The following is a 25,446-nucleotide window of genomic DNA, read 5'->3' on the forward strand; positions in this document are numbered from 1 at the left end:
TAAAACTCAATAGCAACAAAGTTACTATTAAGCAGACATACTTTATTACAGTGCTGGGCACATTGGGGATCATTCCACCATGAGTGCTCCAATGATTTGGCAAACTTTCAAAGATTATATACTATAAAGTCATACATATTCATAGGATTTCTGAGAATTTATCTACATAAACATGAGGTTTCCTGGAACACATTAACATATGCAAATATTCAATCTGCATGCGTAGTCATCCTCTTCGGTGGTCTTTGGGGGTCCTCCGGTGGTCTCCGATAGTCTTCCTCCCTTGTCTGCTAGTTGGACTTTCGGCTTCCTTTGTCCGTGTGTAGTCATTGAATTAGCTCATCAGTCCTTGGGCCTCAGAAAGTTGCAAGGGGTTGGTTTAAACTAGTTCCTCGAGTGCTTATCTTGGCACAGGTGTCCTGAGTCTATGTTACCAGTGATTTACACAGGAAGCATAATGAGCTTGCTCAAGGTCTGTTTTAATCTTGTATCAAGGGTGCAAGTAAAGAAAGCTTTCATGTATCACAGTAAGGTCCGAGTCAGGGATTGTCAGGCGTTTAGCCCTTTCATAGGTACATCAGTGATCAAAGGAAGGCTAGGGAAAATGTGGGCCCTCTCTGGAAGGAAACGGGAGACCTGGTTACCCGGGATATGGAGAAGGCTGAGGTATTCAATGACGTTTTTGCCTTGGTCTTCACTGGCAAGTGCTCCAGCCATGCCACCCAATTCACAGAATCCAAAGGGAGGGACTGGAAGAATGAAGAACCAGCCACTGCAGGAGAAGTTCAGGTTTGAGACCATCTAAGGAACCTGAAGGTGCACAAGTCCATGGGACCTGATGAGGTGCATCCACGGGTCCTGAGGGAACTAGCGGATGAAGTTGCTAAGCCACTGTCCATCATATTTGAGAAGTTGTGGTAGTCCAGTGAAATTCCCACTGACTGGAAAAGGGGAAACATAACCCCCATTTTTAAAAGGGTAAAAAGGAAGACCCAAGGAACTACAGGCCAGTCAGTCTCACCTCTGTGCCTGGCAAGCTCATGGAGCATATCCTCCGAGAAACTGTGCTAAGACGTGGAAAAATAAGGAGGTGACTGGTGGCACCCTACATGGCTTCCCTAAGGGAAAATCATGCCTGACAAATTTGGTGGCCTTCTACGATGGGGTTACTGCATTGGTGGATAAGGGAAGAGCACCTGACGTCATATACCTGGACTTGCGCAAATCATTTGACACTGTCACAGAATCACAGAATCACAGAATCGTAGGGGTTGGAAGGGACCTCTGTCCTGTACAACATCCTTGTCTCTAAATTGGAGAGACATGGATGTGACGGATGAACCACTCAGTGGATGAGGAATTGGCTGGATGGTCACACTCAAAGAGTTGCAGTCAAAGGCTCAATGTCCAAGTGGAGACCAGTGACTAGTGGTGTGCCTCAGGGGTTGGTACTGGGGCCGGTGCTGTTTAATATCTTTGTCGGCGACACGGACAGGCTGGAGGGAAGGATGCCATCCAGAGGGACCTTGACAGGCTTGAGGAGTGGGCCCCTGTGAACCTCATGAGGTTCAACAAGGCCAAGTGCAAGGTCCTGCACACAGATCGGGGCGATCCCAAGCACAAATACAGGCTGGGCAGGAAATGGATTGAGAGCAGCCCTGAGGGGAAGGATTTGGGGGTACTGGTGGATGAGAAGCTGGACATGAGCGGACAATGTGCATTTGCAGCCCAGAAAGCCAGCTGTATCCTGGACTGCATCAAGAGAAGCGTGGCCAGCAGGTCGAGGGAGGTGATTCTTCCCCTTTACTCCACTCTCGTGAAACCCCACCTGGAGTACTGCATCCAGCTCTGGAGCCCTCAGCACAGGAAAGACATGGACCTGTTGGAGTGGATCCAGAGGAGGGACAGAAAGATGATCAGAGGGATGGAACACCTCTCCTACGAGGACAGGCTGAGAGAGTTGGGGCTGTTCAGCCTGGAGAAGAGAAGGCTCTGAGGTGACCTTATCACAGCCTTCCAGTACCTGAAGGGGGCCTACAAGAAAGCTGGGGAGGGACTTTTTACAAAGGCATGTAGTGATAGGACAAGGGGTAATGGCTTTAAACTAAAAGAGGGTAGATTTAGATTAGATGTTAGGAAGAAATTCTTCATTATGAGGGTGGTGAGGCACTGGAACAGGTTGCCCAGAGGAGTTGTGGCTGCCCCCTCCCTGGAAGTGTTCAAGGCCAGGTTGGACAGGGCTTTGAGCAACCTGGTCTAGTAGAAGGTGTCCCTGCCCATGGCAGGGGGGATTGGAACCAGATGATCTTTAAGGTCCCTTCCAACCCTTACCATTCTATGATTTTATGTTTCTTAACTAGCGAGGCCTGTAAATGCAATGTAAGGACTAATGCTATCTTTATTCACTTAAAAAAGAAGTTAACAGATATGCCCTCACCCAGGAAGGCAGTGTTGGTACAACTGTTACTGCAGGGAAGCTAAAGGAGTTATCAGCCTCCACTTCCCATTTTTATGTTACATTGTTGGATATTAGGGTATTCCTGTTGGTTCTACAGCACCATTGTTTTCCTTGGCTCCTCCAAGGCAGGAAAGAAAGCACAGTGTTGGGTAGCAGCAACCAAGAACATTCCTGGGCTTTGTATATCTGTCCTTCCATCATACAGCTTCATGCTGAGAGGCTGCTCCTCTTCTGTGAGCCATGCCCCTCTCCACCTGACCTTTTGAGAGCTGTAGGCCCTAATGTAAAGAAGGAGGAATAAAGAGTCTCAGTCCCATTGAGGATTGCTCTTGTACTAGTCAACTGCATAGCTCTTATGACCACATTTCAAGAGTTGTGGGAATGTTGGAAAAAGGACCATAAAAGCAATCTGGGGCTGAAAAATAATCCTGAAAAAATACTGGTTTAGGGGTTCCATCTATTCAGCTTGTAGAAGAGCAGATTGAGCTGCGATTCCAAGCATAGGGGCATGGGCATGTGGAGAGGATGATGTGAGGCTGTTTGATCTTGCTGACAAAGGCATAAGGAAGAGGATGGTCATTTAAAACCTTCAAGTAATACATTGCTTCCAGTGAATTAGGGCCATTAAATTCTATTTTGTCAAGGGATTTGCTTGTGCATGATAAACTTAATGTAATTTTATCTTATATGTATCTTATACTTATCTTTAGCATACTTTATAAGAAGTTTCTGAGCCTTTAGGGGTATGTTTGGGGCAGAGAAAAGGGATCTGGGTGCTGGTCACTTCCAACCTTCCAACTCCACTGAAGGAGAGATTTACCTGCATTGATTACAGTCACTTCTGCACTGAAGCAATTGAAACAGCAATAAAACTTCCTACTTCAAATGCTTCTCCAGGTGAGAGGGGATATTTTTTCCTCCATGGTATGCAGCTTGATATCTGGTGTGGGTTCCTCCCTGCTTTCTCTGTGGCTTTAGGTGAGCTAGAAATGGGCTAGTTAATGAGTTGAGCTGAGGTGCTGCTGCAGACTTTCTCAGCAGCTGTAAGGGCTTAAGGCAGCCCTGCTGAGCTGTACATGCAAATCAGGTTAATGTGCATATAACTATATAGTTAATTGCCTTACAATTAATTGCTAGATGAATTTACTTGATTTACACAGATATCTGTAGCCAATAGACTGTTGCAATGACATGGTTATTCATTTTTTTTTTGCATTTGCTGTGTTTTTAAGTTCAAACATGTTAACATGTATTGCCTACAATGTGATTTGGGTTAGTTTGTTAGGGGAGAGAAATAAAAAAAAACTTCTCAAAGTGCACACAGGGAGCTTTCTATTCTAGCATGCTTTCTGGCATGGGCTGACAGTGACTAAAGCAAGCTGCATACATACCCATTCCTGAGCAACAGGATCTGATTTGATGCATTTGTTGCTCTTGCTGTTGGAGAGTGGCCAGGATCCTGCACCATCCTTTTCTATTGGGGGAAGGAATAGCTAGTTTCCTGCCTGCATCAGCTGTGCGTACCTGAAAAAAACAGCTCATCCCACACCCCTTTTCTCGGTGTGTTAGAGGCTAGAGAGAGAAAGCTGGTCACGTGGAGAGAGGCGGGGTAAGAGAGGAGTGGGCAGGAGCAGGCTCTGCTGGTGATTGCTAGAGTAGGAGGAGAAAGAAGATGGTGGAGTTGGAGATAGCAGCAATTGAAGGAAAGGCTTGTTTCCTAGTCTTTCTGATGTTATTTGTGCTGTGAATTTCACTGTTGTCATAATTGCTCTTCTGCGTGCTGAGGTAGTCCATACGGAATCAAGTCAAGGTATAAGGCGGCTGCTCTCTTCAGGGCTGAACTAGATAGGGGGTGGATTGCACTAGGAATAACATGTACGGGGGGGGGGGGGAGTAGTAATAATAATAATAGTAATAATCCCTGTCGGTTACAAATGTATTTGCATGTTGTACTGATGATAGTTGCTAAGCTTTCCTGAGGAAGGATAGGGCTCATTTGGAGTAACAGTAGGAGAGTCTGGATGGCTGTATGTAGGATCATGTGTATTGTGCTGGGGGTACATTATAATCTGTGATGTTTATAAGTTGTGTAACGTTGTAGGAATATACTCTTTGCTTTCCAGGATTTCTTTTAAGCTAAGGATGTTGCAACTGAAAAAAAAAAAATGAGGCAATGGCAGCTATTAGCATCAGAAGTGTAGTGCTAGGGCAGGTACTTGGTATGTGAATCATGCACCAATGAGAACATGGGAATGGATGACAGTAGGTTGTAAGACTCTGAGTGTGTATGAGAGAAATTTGTATCTACTTTTTAAGCTGCAGTGAAAGGTATAAAGATATATTAATACCCTGGGTCCAGCTGCAAATAGTGGTTTCAACAAATAACTGTGCACTGTATTATTTTAATAATATTAAGAGGTGCATGGAATATTACTGTACAGAACTAGTTATATTCTACCATAATATTTTTTTATCCCTCCTCTGATTAAAAGGAGAAAAGGAGGTCAAGAGGAAACTAATTGCTGAACAAGCACAACATAGTTGCAACAGGACCAGGAGTGAAGACGTGTCCTGACAGGGTCTTGCTAGACTGTTGGCTTGTGGGAGGGGCTCAAGTGAGAGGAGACCTTTCCACCCCTATTTGTAAGCTTCCCTTCATCTTTGAGCTGGGAGAGGGAGCTAATCAGCTGATGGTATCAAATACTAATTTTAGGAAAGGGAGACCTCTTGATTCTTCCTTGAGGAGCATCTGTATAGCTTCTGGTGCAATTAGGGTGTGGATTGCTTAAGTTATCTTCCTGGTTGATGCAGCTATAAATATTTTAGCTTTTTTTCTGGGAAGTTTAGTCTTAACAGAAGCCATTTACTGCAACTTGTTTCACTGTCATCGCATGTAGAGCTGCATTTGGAATGAGATTAAGGACTTGAGCCTGGGATGAAATAGTTTTTTTTCTTTCCCTTTTTGTGGCCTGTACAATTATAGTTTATCTTAGCGTGCCCTATGGATCTAACTGTCATAGCCACTAAGAAACTAAAGTAGAAAGGCTGGAAGGCATAGATTTTTCCTAAACTTTTCATATTATTAAGGGTGAGCTAATGTGGGTGTGGGGCAGATCAGACATTAGCATTAATTCTTATCTTTACTATGCATTACCTTATGTCAGGTGATAAGAATCCATCTGTATGTCAAGGATTTTGATTATTCTTTTTAAACATGGTTCACAGGCTCCCAACCAACTTGCTCCCTAAAATATTCCAGTCACAATGGTTTAAATTCTACTGCATTGCGTTCAAAATCTGCACTGACTGTCCTTATCTCTGCAGACTGTACTTACCATACTTCCAGAAACGGATGTGCAATATTTTTTTACAAATGCTGAAAATAGCAAAGAATGTTTATTTTCTAGGTATTACAATTGTGATATGCAACTAATAAAAAATGAGGTGCATGTTTACATTTTGAGTCAAAAAAGGCCCCCCCAAAAGCCCACTACTGTGAGTGTCCAGAAGTCTGCTTGCCTATCATTTTTAATTGTAGTAATTTCTAATGGTGCATATAGCTCTTCTGTCCAGCTAGTTTAAAACAGATTGTTTATTTTTCCATTTGTTTTAGCTTTTTCTCCAATTCTTAATTTAAGATAGCATATAATAAGATTTTCAATAATTAACTATGTAAGAATTCAAGATTTTATGCCTGTGTAGTTGTTCAAATTTTGTTCTTGTTAATTCTATGGAACCACACAGTCTAAATAGAAGAAGAAACAACTGTTTCTTCTGTTTAAAAGAAACAGCTGTTTCTTTTAAAAACTATTCCTTACTACTTGCAAGTGACTGCCACCACTTCTAAGGACAGTTGTTGAGTGATTCTGTTCTGTCAGTGCATTTGTGTATATTTTCACTGTAAAAGTTAAGCCTCCAGTAAGTATTAATGCAAGACTCTGGATAAAACTATACAAAAGCAGTAGATCCAGCATTTCCATACATTTTTGAGAAGGATTTTATGTATGTCTAATGGGTGAAATGCAAAACAGTTTGTTTGGAAGAAGAAAAGAAACCTATGTTCATTGGAGGGGGTAGAAGATGTAATTTGATTGTGGTGGTATTGGGGGAGGTTTCTGGTGGTTTGTTCTATTTGTTTTTTTCTGGGTTTTTTTTGGGTTTTGTTTTTTTTTGTTGTGTTTTGTTTTTTTTTTTTAAGAAGTTTATGAGCTTTGAGGCCAAACCATTTTACCAAGTAATGGCTGACTGAGGCTAGTTGTATAATATGAATCCTGTAATTCATGGTCTAGGTTTATTGGACCTTTTTAGATGTAGTACAGTGATAGGCTTACCTTATATTCATTGTCCTCTCTTAAAATACCAGTATTGTTTTTCTGACTCTTCTGTCTTCTAACAGATACAAGGCCAGCCTTTTATAAGGCTATTCTAGACAGTGTTCGTAGATTGGCCTTTTAGTTAAAAAAAAAAAAAAAAAGGAAAAAAAAAAAGCCAGGGAAAGTAGATTTAGTACAGCTAGTTATCAAGAAAAGATAGCTGTGGTATATTGGAGGAGAGAGATGTCCTGTTTAGAATTACTCTTTCAGTTTTATATTTCCTTTAATACAGTATCCATAGGTCCTTTTCTTATAGAATAGAATATTTTGGCTGAAAGGAAACTAGAACAATCATCTAGTCCAACTGCTTGACCACTTCAAGGATGACCAAATGTTAAAGCATGTTAGCAAGGGCATTGGCCAAATGCCTCTTGAACACTGAGAAGCATGGGGCATCCAACACCTCTCTGGGAAGCCTGTTCCAGTGTTTGATCACCCTCTCGGTAAAGAAATGTTTCCTAATCTCCAGTCTAAACCTCTCCTGATGCAGCCTTGAACCATTCCCATGCATCCAGTCACTGGATACCAGGCAGAAGAGACCAGCACCTCTCTCTCCACTTCCCCTCCTCAGGAAGCTGTAGAGAGCAACAAGGTCGCCCTTCAGCCTCTTTCTCTCCAAACTAGACAAACTCAGTGTCGTCAGACGCTCCTCATAGGACATGCCTTCCAGCCCCTTCGCCAGCTTTGTTGCCCTCCTCTGGACGCATTCAAGGACCTTAACATCCTTCTTAAATTGTGGGGCCCAGAACTGCACGCAGTGCTCAAGGTGAGGCCGCACCAGTGATGAATACAGAGCGACAATCACCTCTCTTGACCGGCTGGTTATGCTGTGTTTGATGCACCCCATGATGCAGTTTGCCCTCTTGGCTGCCAGGGCACGCTGCTGACTCATATTGAGTCAACCAGCACCCCCAGATCCCTTTCGGCAGGGCTGCTCTCCAGCCACTCCTCTCCCAATTTGTACTTGTGCCATGCATTACTCCATCCTAGGTGCAGAATCCGGCATTTGGTCTTGTTAAATTTCATGCCACTGATGATTGCCCAATGCTCCAATCTATCCAGATCCCTCTGCAAGGCCTCTTGTCCCTCAAGTGATTCAACAGCACCTTCCCGTTTGGTATCATCAGGAAACTTGATGTTATCTCCAGATGACTAGTTAGAAGTTTGTAGTTCCTTGTGTCTTTGGCAAGAATAGGAGCACTCTGCATTTTTTTTTGTTTGTAGCTACCCAAATGTATATTTAGATAATAGGAAGTAATGCTTTGGAGGAGGTTCTGTGACGCTGAATGTGATGGAGTAATGATGTCAGAGGTGAAAATTCTGGTGTAGTCGATTGTGTCCTTCCTCACTCTTCCAGAATGGATAAAGTGTGTATGGATTTTCTGAGGTAAATATGAAAATCTCGTTTGCTGTGTGTGAATATTAAAAATCCATAATGCTTTTAATTAAGGGAAATCTTGCTGCTAATTTCTAGGCTAAGATTTATGAGAATCTAACCAAGGAACAGCATGATTTATCTGAATGGATTTTAATGGAACAAGGGGTTGACTTTTTCTTTGTTGGTGTAAGCCATAAACGTACAATATTTATTGTTCTTAAATTAAGAAAAATCAAGCTATAAAAGCCTGCAATATGAGTTTGCCTATGAAATGTTCTTAACCTTCTGTTACTACAAGTAGCACTTATTAGTACTAGAGCAGATGAAATTACTAGAGATGAAAGGCATGAGTGCAGGGGGGAATAGAATCTCTTCTTGTTTTTTTATTTTCTTTTTTAGTTATTTTTTTATTTCCTGTACTTTAACATATAGCCATTTGTAGTGCTTTAGTTGGTTTTAGGTTGTGGGGTGGGGGGTTTTTTGGTTGGTTTTTTTGGTTGTGGTTTGTTTTTTTTAATGACATACTTTGACATATTTGCTGATGGCAAAATAAGGGCATTAGGTAATAAAACCAAAAATATCGGATAGCAGAAGTAATATGTATTCATTGCCCTGTTGCTGCATAAATGTGAGGGCAGGGTTAGAATCTAAAACAAATTCCCATGTTTAAAAAAAAATGTTTCTAGACTGAGTTTTTGGAGTCCTTCAGGCTGACAAAACCAAAACAGAGGCTAAACCTTATCATTCACCTTTGTGCCTAGGTATTGCAGGCCATTTTTTCCTTTGTACATGAATAGCTCTATTGACTGTAATTATTTTTGATTCTCACTAGATTGCACATGCTAATTGAAACCCCCTCCAGGTGTCCCTGATAGTTTAATGTATGTTGCCAGTAGGCAGTGCAGCATAATTGAGGCATATCTATGCTGATATAATCCTGTAGGAAGTTATGTCAAACTTGTGATGTTGTAGTACCACACTTTAAGTGTGTTTTTCTTATTGCAGTAGAAGTTGAACATTCCTACTTGATATGAGATCTAGCAAGTTATTCTCTGATCATTTCTTTCTAATGTAGGGGGGGCCCTACTAGTACCACCATTAATAAAGTAAAACTTTCCATGGTCTAAGTCTGTATAAGCAAGCACTGCTGATAGTCACTGGGGTTACTAGCTTCCTTTCTGAAGTATACAAAAGCAATGCGATAGAAGTATTTAAAACAGTAAATAGTCTAGATGAGATAGACCAGGAACTTACCTTTCTGCTATCTTGTAGTGAAAGGAGATGACCTTCTGTGAAATTAAGGCAATTAAAAAAGCAAATATTTTAGACCTGTGATTTCTATGGCTCTGGCTGCTCTCTCCCCATGCTGTCATTTGTTCTTGAATCATCTGTCTGTCCTTCAAAGCTTGCTCATAAGTCAGTGATTGAGTAACACTTGGATTCAGCTTTGCTGCTGAATGAGCACTCAACTCGTGGGTTGAGATAAAGACAGTTTAAAAAGATGACAAAGGAAGCAATAATAGTAATGATAATAATAATGAATATGCAAAACAAGCTATACACAATACAATTTTTTTCACTGCCTGATGACTGATTGCACAGCCAGTCCCTGACAGCGATTGTAGAGCTTGCAGATTTCATGGATCTTGATGAACTTGCAAAAAAGGATCCAACTCGCAAAACCCGGAGTTTTTTTGCAAGGAAAATTAAATTCATCCCAGCCAAAACCAGGACAGACACCCTCTTTGAACACTGAGAGTATCCCTTCTGAATTTGATATTCAAACTTTGAGCTGTAAAAGATGAGTGCAGATGAGAGAAATATCAGGACAGCAGAGCTGGGGAGTCAATTAAAAACCTAGACATCTTCTGTCAAGATCATTTGAGCAGGTTTCTGAAATTAACTTACTTTTATTGTATTTTTCTTGTGCTTGTGATGTATGCCTTGGGAGGAACTGCTTTTCTGTGTGTATGGTTGAGGTAACAGATTGATATATGGGAGATTTAGATTTGATTCCCCGCATTGATGTGGCTAAGTTATTGAATTTTTCTAATTATTTTATCTTTTGCAGGTAACAAACTAAGGTGGTTTCTATTTTTTCCACTTTTGCCTTTCTAGAATCAGTAAGTGCTTCATCGAAATCCTACATGAGTAGAAATGCCTTTTGCTCAAAACCTGGTTTTACTTGTGGGGATTGAGGAGGGTTAGGGTCAAAGAAAGTAATATTGAAGGGGAGAGAAGAAACTGGAATGTAATGGACAGTTTTTAGTAGATAATACATGAAAAAATTCTGGAAGCAAATCTAACAGCTTTATTAATGAAGAGCTAGTATCTGTAATTAGATATTGAACTGATTTCTGGTTGTGGTTTCTGGAGGTTTTTTTTGATTTAGTTTTTTACCAAGGTATCTCAGCCTCTTGATCTTCATCTTGTTTATAGACTAGAAAAGGAAAATACACAGTGTGGAAAGCAATAAAAATTTTGTAAAGCAGTACTGAAACGGAAATGAAGAATACATACTTTGTGAACCTGCAGAAGGCCACTGTCAGAAGTGGTTTCATACTTGTGCAAAATTTAGTTCATGGAAAAGTAAGTAAAATTGACTGAAATGAACTGTAGAAGAGGCTTTTAAAAAACAACCAAACCTCCTCCCGCACTTCTTGCAAGAGGAGAATTTTTAAAAACTTATGATGTGTTGGATGCACCTACCACTGTTTTCTGTACCTTTTTTCACCAACGTAATACATCAGGTACCACTTTGGGATTGCTTTAGTTGTTGCAGATGACAAAGAATGTTGTTATCTTCTGTTTGCCCTAGTTATGAGGATAACTGACTAATGCTGGTATAGTTGCATTGTTTGCTCATTAGACATTTCACAGAGGAGATTGTCCTGTGTCAAAACTGTCATTGGATAAACTGCCCACCTGATTATTTTGTTCAGCAGTTGTTGATGTTTTGAACCAAGTAGTAATGGGGAAATGACTTTCTGAAAAGTATATTAAAGTTGCAACTGTAACCTCTGTTCTGTTAACTAAAATAAGGCTCATACAGTCAACTTTGGAAAAAATAATTGATTCCCTATACCAAGAAGTTGCTACTAATTTTTATATGTGGTAACTAGTTTCTTGTTTAAGGAGGAAGAATTATAAAATGTCACAACCACTGTTCAATTTCTGGAATTTCTTCATATACTTTTTCCTCCCCCTTAACTAAAAAGACTGCTGGGGGCGGGGAGGAGGTACAGTTGTAGACTGCTGGGGGGGGCCGGGAGGAGGTACAGTTTGCAGCATGGGCTCTCCATGGGCAGCAGCTTCCTTCAGGGCACATCTACCTGTTGCAGTGCTGGGGTCCTCCACGGGCTGCTGCATGGTGGATATCTGCTTCACCATGGTCCTCCGTGGGCTGCAGGGGGACAGCCTGCATCACCATGGCCTTCACCAGGGGCTGCAGGGGAATCTCTGCTCTGGCATCGGGAGCACCTCCTCCCCCTCCTTCTTCACTGACCTTGGTGCCTGCAGAGTAGTTCCTCTCACATAGTCTCACTCCTCTCTTCTGACTGCTGCCGGTGTTGCACAGGGTTTTTCCCCTTCTTAAATATGTTATCCCAGAGGCACTACCGCTGTTGCTGACTGGCTCAGCTTTGGTCAGCAGCAGGTCTGCCTTGGAGCTGTCTGGCACTGTCTGTCAGACATAAGGGAGGCTTCTAGCATATTAGAATCTTGGAATCATAGAATCATTCAGATTGGAAAAGACTTCTAAGATCATCAAGTCCAACCATCCACCCAACACCACCATGTCTGCTAAACCATGTCCTGAAGAGCTTTATCCACGCATTTTTTGAACACCTCCAGGGATGGTGACTCCACCACTTCCCTGGACAGCCAATTCCAATGTCTGACCACTCTTTCAGTAAATAAATTTTTCCTAATATCCAATCTAAACCTCTCCTGACGCAACTTGAGGCCATTTCCTCTCGTCCTGTTGCTAGTTACCTGGGAGAAGAGACCAACACCTGCCTCACTGCAGTCTCGTTTCAAACAGTTGTAGAGAGTGATAAGGTCTCCCCTCAGCCTCCTCTTCTCCAGACTAAACAGCCCCAGCTCCCTCAGCCACTCCTCGTAGGACTTGTCCTCTAGACCCTTCACCAGCTTCGTTGCTCTTCTCTGGACATGCTCCAGCACCAAATTGTCTTTCTTGTAGTGAGGGGCCCAAAAATGAACACAGTATTTGAGGTGCGACCTCACCAGTGCGGAGTGAGGCACTAGCTGGGCTTTTGCCTTTCTAATTTCTTCTCTGCATGACCTAACGAGACCCATGTACTCCTCTTGAGTCGCCTGCCCTTTCTTCCATAGGTGGTAGACCCTCCTTTGCTTCTTGGGTCCCAGCAAAAGCTCCCTGTTCAGCCAGGCCAGTCATATTCCCTGCTGGTTTGTCTTGTGACACATGGGGACACAGCCTGTTCCTGCGCCTTTAAGACTACCTCCTTGAAGAATGTCCAGCCTTCCTGGACCCCTTTTCCCTTCAGGACTCTCCCAAGGGAGTCTCTCAACCAGCATCCTGAACAGGCCAAAGTCTGCCCTCCGAAAGTCCATGGTGGTGGTTTTGCTGACCCCCCTCCTTACTTCACCTCGAACCGAGAACTCTGTCATTTCATGGTTGCTAAGCCCAAGATGGCCTCCAACCACCACATCTCCCACCAGTCCTTTTCTGTTAGTAAACAGCAGGTCTAGTGAGGCACCTCCCCGGTAGGCTCACCTACCAGCTGCATCAGGAAGTTATCTTCCACACACTCCAGGAACCTCCTAGACTGTTTCCTCTCTGCTGTATTGTATTTCCAGCAGATGTCCGGTAAGTTGAAGTCCCCCACAAGAACAAGGGCTAGCAATTGTGAGACTTCTGCCAGCCTCTTGTAGAAAACTTCATCTGCCTTTTCATCCTGGTTGGATGATCTATAGCAGACCCCCAGCAGGATGTCTGCCTTGTTGTCTTTCCCCCTATCTTTACCCATAAGCACTCAACCTTGTCATCACAATCATTGAGCTCTATACAAGCTAGACAGTCCCTAACATACAGAGCCACCCCACCACCTCTCCTTCCTTGCCTATCCCTTCTGAAGAGCTTATAGCCATCCATTGCAGCACTCCAGTCATGAGACTCATCCCACCTCGTTTCTGTGATGGCAACCAAGTTGTAGCTGTCCTGCTGTACGATGGCTTCCATCTCCTCCTGTTTGTTGCCCATGCTGCGTGCATTGGTGTAGATGCGCTTTAGCTGGGCTGTCGATCTCACCCCCAACATTGGCATGCCATGTCTGGGCTCATCTCTAGTGATCCTGCTTATATCCCCTTCCCCCTTAAAACCTAGTTTAAAGCCCTCTCAATGAGCCCTGCCAGCTCGTGGGCAAGAATCCTTTTCCCCCCTTTGAGACAGCTGGACTCCATCTGTCGCCAGCAGGCCCGGTGCTGTGTAAATCTCCCCATGATTAAAGAAACCAAAATTCCACTGATGGCACCAGTCTCTGAGCCACCTGTTCATCAGGTGAGTTTTCCTGCCCCTTTCAGTGTTCTTCCCTGCCACTGATGGGATTGAGGAAAACACCACCTGTGCCCCTGATCCTTCAGCCAGTCACCCCAGTGCCCTGAAGTCCCTTTTGATGGCCTTGGGACTTCTCTCTACAATCTCATCACTGCCAACCTGCATAACCAATAGCAGCTAATAATCAAAAGGCTGCACCAGACCAGGGAGTTTCCTAGCAACATCCCTAACCCGGGCCCCAGGGAGGCAGCAGACTTCCCTGTGGGATGGGTCCGGTCGGCATATTGGGCCCTCCGTTCCCCTGAGAAGGGAATCACCTATGACAGTTACCCTCCCTTTTTTCTTAGCCGGGGCAGTCATAATGCGTGGGGCTGGCTGACTGGTCCTAGGCAATCCCTTGGATGGACCTTCACCCGCATCCTCATTTGTCGGGCCCTCAGATTCCAGAGCCCCGTATCTGTTGCTTAAGGGCAACTGGGGAGGTGAGAAAAGCCAGAAGGGGATTCGCTTGCTGCCCTGAGCAGGGACCTGTTTCCATTCCCCCCCATCTCTTAGGTCCCCTCCTTCTGCTTGGTGGCGAGAGAGTAAGGCATCCTCTGCTTCTTGTGGAGCCACCACCTGCTGCATTGGCCTCCACCAATCAATCTCCCTCTCCCTGATACTCCTTAACCTCTCCACTTTCTCTTTCAGTTCTACCACCAGGCCGATCATTCACCTGGTCACACCGAACACATCTGTTGTCTCTGCTGTCCTCTGGTACAAGTGCTAGGCTCAGGCACTCCCTGCAGCCAGAGAACTGGACAGCTGTATGTTTGTGTGGGACCTCTGTCTGGATCACTACTGATGCTGTGAAAAGCTGGAATTGAAGACTCAGTATTCGGAAGACTATTAAGCAAGTATCCCTTATTACTGTGCCGGGCACACGGGGGATCTCTCCTCCAAACGTGCGCGCCAAACACCCTGTCATTTCAGGTTAAATATAATCGCAATATACATATTCAATATATTTCTGAGAAATGATTAGCATATTCATGACTTTTCCAATAATTAATTAGCATATGTTAATGTCTTTCACGCATGTCTGTTAGCGTCCTCGGGTGGTCGTCGGGGGTCTTAAGATGAAGGCTTATACTCCTCATCACAGTGTCTGCTGGTTGACCTTTGTTTCTGCGCAAACTCAGGTCTAAGATTACGTATACCGTGTCCTTCCAGGTTGTTTTGCTCCGGTCTTGTCGCCCTCTTGGTGCCTCTTTATCTCTGTAGCTTGGTGCATCTGCCCTCCCAAGGCTGAGCTGTCCAAATAACATTATTTAAGAGTCTCTCTATCTTAGAGCTTTTCTTCCCCCCCCCAAAACAGCAAGTGGAGTTTGTCTAAGTAGTGTTATTTAGGAGCCTCTTAATCTTAGCACTTTCCTGTCTTCTCAAAACAGCAAGAATCTACTTTAGTTTAATTACAATCACTCTAGTAAGTAGAAATTTTACATTTACGGGTATCGCTACATTCCTTCTGGCGATGGCTTTTGTGTGAGTGGAAACCATGGCTAGAATGTCTCCTGGGAGGGCAATGTCCACTAGTCGGGTTGCCAGGAGGGGGACTGTGCCCTGCCTGCACTCCTTCTCCGCACTCCCTGCCTGCATGAACTGCCGTGCAAACTGACACACCGCACCCTGTTTGCTTGCCCTGGTCGCCATGCTCCCTGGGGGCTGCTCTTGTATGTGAGGGGGTTAGGCCGCTGTCACACTTGTCCCCACCCATGCTGAGTCAGAGCTGCTGCTTGTTAGCAGCTCCCTCTTTCCCATTTCTTCTCACAGAAACCACCTCTGTAGGACCCCTCTGCTACCAAAACCTTGCCATTCAAACCTAGTACACTCTCTCCTCCCCAAAGAGTTGGGTTTTTTTTACCCTTTTAAAAAATGTTGTCACAGAGGTTGTCCTGGGTTTGCCCAGGACAGGGTTAATTTTCACCGGAATCCAGGAAGGTGCACAGCTGGGCGGGCTGACCCCACCTGGCCAAACAGAGCAGGGTATTCCATACCATGTGCCGTCACGCTGGGTTCCGGTGGGGGGGAGCTGGGCGGCGGGGACTCACTTGCGGCTCGGGAGCGCGCGGCAGCGGTCCGGTCTGGGAGACCGGCTCTGTGGGTTGTGTGGTTTGTGTTGTGTATTCCCCTTATCTGTTTTGTTGTTGTTCCTGTTCCCTTTGTTTGCTGTTCTGTTAAACTGCCCTTATCCCAACCCACCAGTTTCTGCCTGTTTCTTTCCATTCTCCTCCGCACTCCGGTCGGGGGAGGGGTGGCCGCGTGGTGCTTTTGTTTCTGGCTGCAGCCAAACCATAACAAGGTGCCACCAGCTTTGCTGATTGGCTCAGTTTTTGCCAGTGGTGGGTCCATTGCAGAGCCAGCTGGAATCAGCTTTGTCTAATACAAGGTCAGCCTTGGGTCTTGTCCTACAGAGGCCACCCCTGTGGTCCCAGCTACCAAAACCTTGCCTTGTAAATCCTATATGCTCTTCCGTAATAATTGTCTGTGCTTGTGTTTTTTAGTTTCCTTTTTTTATTAGTTTTTTTTCTCCTTTCCAGCACATACCAGAATCGTCTCATTACTTAGAGCTGGGCTGATATATTCAAGGTGTCACTTTAACTAGGTTATACTTCTGGGCAGGCATCACTTTGACATTTCATCTCAGCATATGCTGACTATTAATATTTATATCAATATCTTTATGTGTATAGTAGCAAACAATGACTATGCAGCAATATTCTGACACTTTTGTGAGTGCAGTAGTTAATAGTGGAGATGCCCGTCTCCTGGCTGGACTGAAGCAATCAGTTGTTTGCTACTTAGGCTGTGCTGTGTCAACCTCTGCCTCACAGGTTTTCTAAAGGATGTGGGTCATCCCATCTGATAAGTTGCTGCAGTTAGCAGGTGGTATACTGTGCATAACCACATAAGCCGAAATAGACAATACATAATTCAATTAGTATGAACAACACTGCAGCTGGGTGTAACATTAGGCGTAGCACTCCTGTGGTTGTGAGGGAACATTCGAACATAGCATCTCTCTGCAAGCTAAGGTACTTGGTAGTTGTAAACTTAAACAAATTATCTTTTCTGCATTATATTGAAGGGCAAGCTTAATTGTTCCTTGATGATTCAGCCCCTGTTTCAATTGGTGGGTTATTTCCCATGCAATCTGTTGCTCATGTTCTAGGTGTTCCTGTCCTGAAGGGGTAATGTGGGCTTTGTCCCATATAATGGGGTCTCAATTAATAAGTTTGCTGCAATACTTGCCTTTCTGTCCCACGCACAGTCTTATTGCAAAAGTTCTGCCCGTTCTTGTAGTTTGGTTAAGGAACATATGTAGGACTTGTTCCTGTAACACAGTAATTTTTTTATAGATGTAATCGTGGTTTAACCCCAGTAGGTAGCTAAGCCCCACACAGCTGCTGGGTAAAAGTGAGAAAACTTGTGGGTTGAGAGAAAGACAGTTTCATAATTAAAAATTAAAAAAGGAGATAAATAGAAAACAACAAAGAAGAAAAAAAAGTGAACACCAAGAAATAACCCACCAAAATTGCTCACCACCAACTGACCAATGCCCAGCCAGTCCCCAGTCAATGGCAGCCCTAGCTAAACTCCACTCCCTTAGGTTTTAATTGTTGAGCACAATGTCATGTGGTATGGAATATCCCTTTAGTCAGTTGGGGTCAGTTGTCCCAGCTGTGTCCCTGTTGTCCCTTAATCCAGGAATAGGTTCATGTCCGATGCCCTGCAGTCAATGAGCACACAGAGTTGAGATCCACTTTATAACCTTTAATGCACTTCTGTACACAAAAGAAGTGCTAGGCGATAATATGTAAAAACTAGCACACCTCCTTGGAGAAGTTGTAGGCTTTTATACAGGTTATAACAAATTTCACAATACTTGCTCATTGGTGAACTTTTAGTTACATAACTGGTGTACTCCTGTGCATGTTCTGATTAGCGATTAGTTTATTATACAAAGGTGGTCCTACATCAGCATGTAAGGTCTCCTCCCAGGGTGTGATATTTATCATTGTAATTAGCCTTAGGTTACCTTCAGGCAACCTTATCTCCTTCTCCCCCATCCCCTTGGTCATCTCTGATGACATGAGCTCATTCTTGTCATTCCTGTATTATCTTGATGTCATTTTTCTTACCTTGAGGAACACATCCCCTCCCAGCTTCTTGTGTGTCCTCAGCCTACTCGCTGGCAGAGCCGTATGAGAAGAAGTAAAGGCCTCAGGTCTGTAAGCACTGCTCAGAAATAACTAAAATATCCCTGTATTATCAACACTGTTTTCATCATCAATCCAAAACGTAGCCTCGTACTAGCTACTATGAAGAAAACTAACTCTACCCCAGCCAAAACCAGCACAGAGCAGTTTGCAAGAGAGCTCAGCCTTTGGGAACCATAGAATCACAGAATGCTTTGGGTTGAAAGAGACCTTTAGAGGTCATCTAGTCCAACCCCCCCCACAATGAGCAGGGATATCTTCAACTAGACCAGGCTGCTCAGAGCCCCATCCAACCTGGCCTTGAATGCTTCCAGGGAGGGGGCCTCCATTACCTCTCTGGGCAACCTGTTCCAGTGTTTCACCACCCTCATGGTAAAAAATTGCTTCCTTATATCTAGTCTAAATACACTCTCCCTTAGTTTAAAACCATTATTCCTTGTCCTATCACAACAAGCCCTGCTGAAAATATTTTCCCCATCTTTCCTATAGGCCCCATTCAGGTACTGAAAGGCTGCTATAAGGTCTCCCTGCAGCCTTCTCTTCTCCAGGCTGAATAATCCCAACTCTCTCAGCCTTTCCCCATAGGAGAGGTGCTCCAGCCCTCGGATCATCTTTGTGGCCCTCCTCTGGACCCGCTCCAACAGGTCCATGTCTCTCTTGTGCTGGGGTCTCCAGAGCTGGACGCAGTACTCCAGGTGGGGTCTCACCATAGCAGAGTAGAGGGGCAGAATGCCCTCTCTCGACCTGCTGGCCGTGCTTCTCTTGATGCAGCCAAGGATGTGGTTGGCCTTCTGGGCTGCGAGCGCACATTGTCAGGTCATCTCCAGCTTTTTGTCCACCAGTACCCCCCCAAGTCCTTCTCGGCAAGGCTGCTCTCAATCCCCTCATCCCCTGGCCTGGATTGATAGAGGGGGTTGCCCTGGCCCAGGTGCAGGACCTTGCACTTGGCCTTGTTGAACCTCATGAGGTTCACATAGGCCCACTTCTCCAGCTTGTCCAGGTCCCTCTGGATGGCATCCTGTCCTTGTGGCATGTCGACTGCACCACTCAGCTGGGTGTCATCTGCAAACTTGCTGAGGGTGCACTCGATCTCGCTGTGTCATTGATGAAAATGTTAAACAGCACCAGTCCCAGTATGGACCCCTGAGGGACACCACTTGTCACTGATCTCAATCTGGACATCGAGTCATTGATCCTGTGGCTGCGACTTTCCAACCAATTCCTTAGCCACCAAACAGTCCACCCATCAAATCCATCTCTCTCCAATTTAGAGAGAAGGATGTTGTGAGGGACTGTGTCAAAGGCCTTGAAGAAGTCCAGATAGATCACATCTGTAGCTCTTCCCCTGTTCACTGATGCAGTCACGTCATCATAGAAAGCCACAAGGTTGGTCAAGCAGGACTTGACCATGGTGAAGCCATGCTGGCTGTCTCGAATCACCTCCCTGTCCTCCATGTGCCTTAGCATAGCTTCTAGGAGGATCTGTTCCATGATCTTCCCAGGCACAGAGGTGAGGCTGACAGGTCGGTAGTTCCCAGGGTCCTCCTTTCTACCCTTTTTAAAAATGGGCACAATATTTCCCTTCCTCCAGTCACCAGGGACTTTGCCTGACTGCCATGACCTTTCAAATATGATGGAGAGTGGCTTGGCAACTACACCAGCCAGTTCCCTCAGGACTCTGGGATGCATCTCATCAGGTCCCCTGGACTTATGTATGTTCAGGTTCCTCAGGTGGTCACAAACCTGGTGTTCTCTTACAGTGGGAGGGGCTTTCCCCCCCTGGTCCCCATCTCGCAGTCCATCAACTGGGGAGGGGTGAGGAGAGAGGTTGCCAGTGAAGACTGAGGCAAAAAAGTTGTGGAGTACCTCAGCGTTCTCCTTGGCTGTTGATACGAGGTCGCCATTCCTGTTCATCGGGGGGGGTACACTTTCTTTAACCTTGCTTTTGTGGTTGACATACCTGTAGAAGCCCTTCTTGTTATTTTTACATCCCTTACCAACTCTGAAGTGGTCAGGCAGTTGGACTAGATGACCATTGTAGGTCCCTTCCAACTGAAATATTCTATTCTATTTATCACTTGTTGTTATTTTGAAATATTATAAACTTGCATATTTAAAAAAATTAAAACATTAACTTACTAAATCTCATTTGTTTTTTTCCCCCCTCGTTATTTACCTTCTTGGTGTTTTTCTTTTTTTTTCTTCTCCTGCTGTACCTCTCTTCCTTTTATTTCGTTGTGCCAAAATCCACAGGAACTTTAATTATTTTGTCTAAATAAAATTAAATTATCTAGTTATTTATGGTTAGAACATAAAAGGTTATTTTGTTGAATACTGTGGAGTGCATTTTTTCAGCTTTGCTCTTACTAAGTTCTTAAGAGGATCTTGGCCTCAGAAATGGACTTTTACATGGGTGTTTAGGAAGAAGGAAATTTGTGTAAAACACTATAGCAAATGTTAAAGGCAGATTGTTCTGCTGAAATTCTTATGCCTTGAATTTAAAATTTTGCAGTCACACAAGAATTCTACAAGCTCTTGTCGAAAACTCTGTGCACAGCAATTTTCTGTATACAACTGCTTTACTTCACCGTTTCCTGATGATGATTATTATTACAGTTCATAGGTGTGAAATAAGGTGAAATGTTTTTCTTTTTTAATGTCACTTTCAAGGCATATGTGTTGCCCATCAGTGAATATATTTTTACAAGTATTTTTTTTTAAGCTGTTCAGGGAGAAGTGATCCCCTTTATCAATTTACTTGATACACAGAAATATAAGAAATATAAGAAAACAGGTTACCAGTTCAGGTCTTTGGAAACAAAGAACTAACAAAATTGAATTTGGACCTGAATACTCAAATTTTCAGCTGTGCTGATAGCATGTCACGATTAGCACCAGTGATCTGTGGGCCTCAAACTTCAAATTACTGTGTCTTTTTTTTTGTCCGTTTCTTTTTTCTGTTGCTTAGTAGTATGTGGAGATGTTTACTGTTTTTTCTTCATAGCCATGAAGGTAGTTTAACCTTCAGTGAAAGGCTAGTTTTATTAGTACTTGATGCCTGATTTATCTGTTTTGGAGTCAGATTCATCCATCAAGGCTTGAGTGCAGAGCTAGTAGAGCTTAGAGAGTGCTTTAAGTGTCTGATTAATTGGAACAAAACTGCTGTTCTGGGTAATTAACGTGAGAGTATGACATCTTTCAGAGGGATGTTGTGTCTGTATTTATAGAGTCAAATGACCTCTCTTGCTTATCTTTCCCATTTATGGCATCTTATGTAATGTGGTTTGTATTTTTTTTTTATTTTTGAGATGCAGCTTTTTTCTGTCCTTTTTGTGAAAGCCTGGAAAGAATAATCAGAAAGACCTTGTATCAGCTTGATGGTAGGGTTACTGAGAGAAGAAAATTTTATTTTTCACTTGACTTCCAGCTATAAAGGCAGTGGTGTTATAGAAAAAAATAGTCAAAATGTAAGAAGAGTCGCTGTTTTGTGTTCTGGTATACTACTTATATATGTATATATATGTTCGTATGACTAACTTGTTTAGCATTAGTGGCTAACTTCACTGAAGCCTTAGGCTGCATGTTGTGAATTTGCCACCTGGATACAGTGAACTTTCATTGAACCCTTGCCAAGCTCAGTGAAGGAGGGCCCTAAGGACTCAGTTGCAGCTAGAAGATAAGAAAGTTAAAAGTCATCAATTGACAGCAGCAGGGCCCCTTTGAAGATAAGGAAAGAATCTTCAGCCTGCCCAGAGACAATGAAGGGGCCCAATGAGGGACAAAAGCCCCCAGACCCAAATAATACCATTGGATCAGCTGCCACTTGGACACCAGGTGGAGAACTCGTGTGGGGCGGGAACTTAGATTACCCAGGTATAATTGCCCAGGGATTTCTTTGTTCAGGGTCCTTCTCCAGAGGCACCTAGTTCGAGCTGTTTTACACAGCTGTACCACTCAATAAATTCATTTGGGGTACATCATGTTGGAGACACTGCTTCGGGAAACCTAGGGTCGATCCTGAGAGATGAGGAAGCACCCGAGAGTGAGTGAATGTGTGTGTGGGGAGTCGAAAAGGGGCACATGTCAGCTTGCTGGAGTCGCCCACTGCGAATGGACTTTGGTCCCAGCAGTTAAAGTCTTGGGTTGTGTGTGTGTGCGACTCCTTGAACGGTGTGTGTGAATGCTCAGGCAGCAGCTTCTCCCTTAACAGTGGTCTTATTAAAGATTAAATGTTTGTTAAGTAATTAAATTAATGTATGTGATTTAAAAGCTTATTTTCCACTGAAGGTCACTTAAGCCCCAATAACTTAAGTGTTAGGAATCAGCTCATGATGCATCTCCTTGTAGAGCCACTTATGGTGGTAGGACTCTGTCCAGTGCATTTTCATTATTATTTTTATATATATTTAAGCACAAATGTGTGTTTAATTCACTTTAGGGGTACAATCAAACTTCCCTAACACCTTTGTGAGAAGAGGCCAGAGGCTACCCCATGATAGTCACAGCTGGTTTCAGCCAGCTTGGCAACGGATCAACTGTAGGCCGAAGCTGAGCCAATCAATGAAGCTGATGGTGCCTTTGTAAAAACATATTTAAGAAAGGGCAAAACATTGCACAGCAGAGTGAGGAAAAAAGTGTGAGAAACACCAAGGTCACAGAAGAAGGAGGGGGAGGAGGTGCTCCAGGTGCCATGAATCCTGTGGAAGTTTTAGCAGAGATTGCAGTGAAACAGATCTTTCCCTGCAGCCTGTAAAGGAGACCACTCCAGAGAAGATATCCACACTGCAGCCCATGGAGAGCCCATGCTGGAGCAGGGGAAAAGCGTGAGGAGGAAGGAGTGATGGAGAAGAACAGTTATGGGCTGACCTAAATGCCCTGTTCCCTATCCCCCTCATGTTGCTTGGGATGTGGGGAAATAAAGGAGTCAGGAATGAAGGAGTGAAGCTGGGAAGTCCTGGGAAAAAGGGATGGGGAGAAAGTGTTGTTTTAATTTGTCTTTGTTTCTCACCATCCAAATCTATTTTAACTGGCAATAAATTAAATGAGTTTTCCTCAAGTCTGTTTTGCCCATGACAGTAATTGGTAAGTGATCTTCCTGTCTTTATCTTGACCCATGAGCTTTTCCATCTTATTTTCTCCTCCTGTCCTGTTGAGGAAGGGGAGTGAGGGAGTGGCTGGATAGGGGTCTGGCAGCCAGCCAAGGTAAACCCACCACAGTCCATAACTTGATGTTGTTCAGTTAAAGATATGAGGCAGGATATAAAATACAAAGATTTCAGAAAATGTCACTGTTTAGAGCAGGGCAGCAATAGACAGAGTGGCAGATGTTCTCTATTACCACACCCCCACCCCCACGCCCCCCCCGAAGGGAAAAAGGAGGAAAAGGGAGAGAGAAACTTACAAATTGAATATAAAAACAGCTTTATTAATAACACTAATAATACTAATAATATTAATAATAAGAAAAACAAAACAAAATATACAAAACGTATACTGAGTTTCCTGGAGTTGGGTGCTGGGGCACTGGAGTCCCACCAGCAGCTGCCAGGCAGGCACCAGGAAGTCCCGGACTGGATTCGGCAGTAGGCAGGAACTGGACTCAGGAATGCACGGATCAGAATCTGGATCAGGATGTCAAGCAAGATAATGAGCAGGGTCCTCTTCAGAAGGTGGCCATGGATGAAGAGAGCAAGACCCTCGTGATCCCCCAACTTTAAACTGAGTATGACGTGTAATGACATGGAATACCTAGTTGGTCAATAGCTGGTCACCTGTCTTGTCTGCCCCTCCCTGCAAGTACGCTCCTTTAAGACTCCTCACTTGCAGGACCTAAGAGGTCTATCGATGACCTTGGCTGCTATAGTGATAATTATAAACAGGAGCCTTTTTCTGCCTTCCATTCCTACCGTCAGCTCAGTAAAACTATAAACATTAGGTGTTATCAGCTTTGGAGCGGATACTGTCTGAAAAATGTGCAGCCAACTTCAGAAAAATGCAGTTACTCAGAAGAAATGAGCTGTAAGGAAGATTCACTGAAAGAGAATTGGTTCTGTTTTAACCAAAAACAGGACAGAAAATTGGTAATTTTGTGTGGCTGTGTGTAACTTCGTTTCTCTCTACTACTACCCTTTCTCTGAGTGAGCCACTGGCACTTACCTAGATGTCATTGGTGCTTTGAGTGCAACTGATTGAAGACAGGATTTTTAAATAACATTCTGTTTGGGCCTAATTTTTTGTCTCTGTAAATCAATGGGAATTTTACCACAAACTTCAATGCAAACAATGAATTCTTTCTGGAATGGATTTTTCTAAACCCTAATATGCATTATCATCTTCACTTTTCTTTTTGTTTAATCCATGCTTAAGATTTAAAATTCTTCAGTGCCGCTGTTCTTTATAGTGTTTCCCTGCCCATGGCAGGGGGGTTGGAACTAGATGATCTTTAAGGTCTACTTCTTTTGATGCAAGACTAAATCCATGAGCTACTTCTGTTTTCTTTTTGTTTATATGAAGTCCTAGAAAGCTCAGTCAGTTTTGTGTATGGTATCTTTACCTGTTCAATAAAGTTTTTATGTGATTTCTTAATGAGTATTTTGTATCCAAGTCCCAGGTTTGTTTTGGTTTTGTTTGTTTTTTGAGGAAGATAGGAAAGACATGTATTAGAGGCCAAGCATAGCATGTTAGCTTTGTGCAAGTTATGTATGTGTTGTTTCTGGAAGTGAAAAAAGCGTCTGGAGCCTGGGCCAAGATTTCCTTTTCCTCTCTTGTAAGGACTTAGTTTTAAAGACTAAAACAATGGGTATGGCACAGACAAGGTGAAACACTTGCTGAAATGGAAGCTACACTCACTGGGGGTTCCTATAGAGCTGTAGCACAAATAACTCCTAGCTGCCCTCCCCTGCTTGCCAGGAACTCTGATGGACAGCAGCTGAAATCACTATTGCTTTTTCTCTGCAGGAGTAAAAAATTCCCACAAAAACAGACAAAAAACCCAATAACCATTTCTGTGGCTTTGCGCAGAGCTTGTTTAGTGCAACAGTGTAATTTAAGACTCTCTGCCTGAATTCACTAAATTTGGTTCAAGTTCTATTTTATGTGTTGAATTGTTTTTTAATTATTATTGGTATCTGACATATTTTATAGCATCATTTTATATATCGAAATATAAGTCTTCTGACAGGTATTTCCCCCCCTCCCCCCCTTATAATTAGTAGTAAACCACAGGCTAAAATTAGATTTTTGTCACAGGTATGCGATTCGACTTCAAATACATGAGAAGGTCTTACGACAATACATTTTAAAACATTGGACAAGGTTCAGAATAGCTGCAATTGGCAGGTAAAAACGATACCCTCTGAGATAGGTAAACTTGGTTGCTCTGAGAAACATCTAGAGGATAAGCTGTATTCTTATAGGTTTTTCTTATTTCCATGCTGTGTATA

At 43.5% G+C, this 25,446-nt stretch overlaps 1 protein-coding gene across 4 annotated transcripts in view; it reads left to right on the plus strand.

Moving 5' to 3' along the window:
• The first annotated feature begins 4,125 nt into the window (after positions 1–4,125).
• The window catches only part of LOC142365636 (amyloid-beta A4 precursor protein-binding family A member 1-like), a 120,022-nt gene continuing 98,701 nt past the window's right edge, over positions 4,126–25,446 (plus strand). For 2 of the 4 annotated variants that reach the window (XM_075446632.1, XM_075446636.1), the window contains exon 1: positions 4,126–4,268. The gene's annotated coding sequence lies outside the window, so the exon portion shown is untranslated. Of the gene's footprint in view, positions 4,269–10,280; positions 10,333–25,252; positions 25,343–25,446 lie in introns of all 4 variants that reach the window. The other 2 variants (XM_075446635.1, XM_075446634.1) reach the window with 2 other exon arrangements.

Source organism: Opisthocomus hoazin, chromosome W (assembly GCF_030867145.1).
Source record: "Opisthocomus hoazin isolate bOpiHoa1 chromosome W, bOpiHoa1.hap1, whole genome shotgun sequence".
In the NCBI taxonomy this organism is placed as follows: domain Eukaryota; kingdom Metazoa; phylum Chordata; class Aves; order Opisthocomiformes; family Opisthocomidae; genus Opisthocomus; species Opisthocomus hoazin.